This window comes from Rutidosis leptorrhynchoides, chromosome 2 (genome assembly GCF_046630445.1).
Source record: "Rutidosis leptorrhynchoides isolate AG116_Rl617_1_P2 chromosome 2, CSIRO_AGI_Rlap_v1, whole genome shotgun sequence".
In the NCBI taxonomy this organism is placed as follows: domain Eukaryota; kingdom Viridiplantae; phylum Streptophyta; class Magnoliopsida; order Asterales; family Asteraceae; genus Rutidosis; species Rutidosis leptorrhynchoides.
The window spans coordinates 228179443-228182165 of NC_092334.1; positions in this window are offsets into that span (position 1 = coordinate 228179443).

Here is a 2723-nt window from a genome sequence, read left to right on the forward strand (position 1 = left end):
TTTCCTTATCAATTTTTTTTATTTATTATTATTCTTATTGTGATTATTATTTTTATTATTATTATTATTATTATTATTATTATTATTATTATTATTATTATTATTATTATTATTATTATTATTATTATTATTATTATTATTATTATTATTATTATTATTATTATTATTATTATTATTATTATCATTATTATTATTTCTATTATTATTATTGTTATCATTATTATTATTATTATTGTTATTGTTATGTTATTATTAGAAATTATTATTATGATTGATATTATAGTTATTAGTATTATTATTACTAGTAATAATAGTTAACATTTAATGTTAATAATTGAAAATTACAATTATGATTACTATTATTGTTATTGAGTTAAGTATTATTATTACTATCATACTACAAATTAATATTATTTCATAAATATTAGCATTGTATCATTTCTAGTACTATTACTGTTAATAGCAACAAAAGTATCATTAATATGATCACCATCAATAGTAATGTTAATATTAAAAATTATTATCATTTTTACCAAAAATTTTTATTTTGATATCATTACAACTATATAATTATCATTATTATTATCATTTTTACTACAAATATCATTAATATTATTATGATTCTTATTATAATTACTATTATTATAAGTAATGTTATTATTAATATTATCATTATAATCAAATACAACTTTTATTTACTATTATTAATATTATATATTACTAGGTATATAAAAATATACTTATAAGTAATACGTTGTATTACGTATGAATTAATTATATTAACAATTTTTATATAAATATTCATATATATAACCAATTAGGTATTGTTAAACTATGTATATATATAACTATACAAATGATAATCATTTTCAAATATACATACAAATAAAATATATAATATATAAAGTTATAATATATGAAATTGTTCGATTACGAGTATGCGTTTTAATATATATATGAATAATATAGGTTCGTGAATCTGAGGCCAACCTTGCATTGTTCAGTTCCGTCGTATAAATATTTTTACTACAAAATATTGTATCGTGAGTTTCATTTGCTCCCTTTTTAAATGCTTTTGCAATATATATTTTTGGGACTGAGAATACATGCGCTGCTTTTATAAATGTTTTACGAAATAGACACAAGTAATCGAAACTACATTCTATGGTTGGATTATCGAATCGAATATGCCCCTTTTTAGTCTGGTAATCTAAGAATTAGGGAACAGACACCCTAATTGATGTGAATCCTAAAGATAGATCTATCAGGACCAACGAGCCCCATCCAAAGTACCGGATGCTTTAGTACTTTGAATTTATCATGTCCGAAGGTTGTCCCGAAATGATGGGGATATTCTATATGCATCTTGTTAAGGTCGGTTACCAGGTGTTCACCATATGAATGATTTTTATCTCTATGTAGTTTACGAAATGCCTGATATGAGATGTATATTTATGAGAAATGAAAATGAAAATCTTGTGGTCTATTAAAATTATAGAAATGATCGATTATAATAAAATAATGAACTCACCAACTTTTTGGTTGACACTTTAAAGCATGTTTATTCTCAGGTATGAAAGAAATCTTCCGATGTGCATTTTCTCATTTCAGAGATATTACTTGGAGTCATTCATGGCATATTTCAAAAGACATTGCATTCGAGTCGTTGAGTTCAATAAAGATTATTATCAAAGTAAATGACAAATTAGGTTATTTATAGTTTAGGTATTATGAAATGGTATGCATGCCTGTCAACTTTCAATGTAAGGAAATGTTGTCTTTTAAAAACGAATGCAATGTTTGTAAAATGTATCATTTAGAGGTCATATACCTCGCGATGAAATCAATTATTATGTAACGTTTATAATCGATATGAACGGGGAATTTCACGACTCCCACTTGCACTGACATTAATAATATTGGCTAGTCTTAAAGCCACACAATGTGTAACACTAGTCTACTAAGTTACACTCCTATGTTTTGATTTACATCAAACATCCTTTTGTTCTAGATATCTATATGAACGTGTGACATGATTAAGTGTCAATCATCATCGTTCAAGATTATGTTTCCCGATAGAGATTTGTGGCAATCAAATAGACTGATATTCCATTAATTCAGTCATAGCATGGCCATGCATTTAAATCAGCACAAATCAACGAGTGGCCCAGAGATATCGCTTCAACTCGCTTAAAAAAGAAGGAACAAATTGCTTCGACTGTATATAGACATCTACCACATTCCATGATATACCTGATCTGCTCCCTTATGACCGGCATTTACGCACATTGTTACAAACATGTAAAAGTATAACAAAGTTTGTGTCAGGATTCCACATACATGTCCACTCTAGGATAAATGATGTTACCATCTTAGAGCTTACTGATATATGACCGAAATGAACGGTTTTATTTATGCGGTGTCGTTAGGCCACAAGGCGTCAGAATCAGCTATCGAGAGGTGAGATCAATAGTTTTAAATTTTTATTTAGCGGGGCCTAAATCGTACTACTCCTTATTATGGTGAGTAAGGGAAGTATGACATAGGGTCGAATTTTTAAGATATTAGTAGAATCGAACTTATAACTAAAGCTTAACATAATCCTAAAGTGAAGGAGTAGTGGTTTTTTTTACCTAATTTTGGGTTTTCTAGTTTATAAGATAAAGTAAAGTAAATGCGATAAAATTTGTTATTCAGATTAGGTTAAAGCAAGTGCATACTTT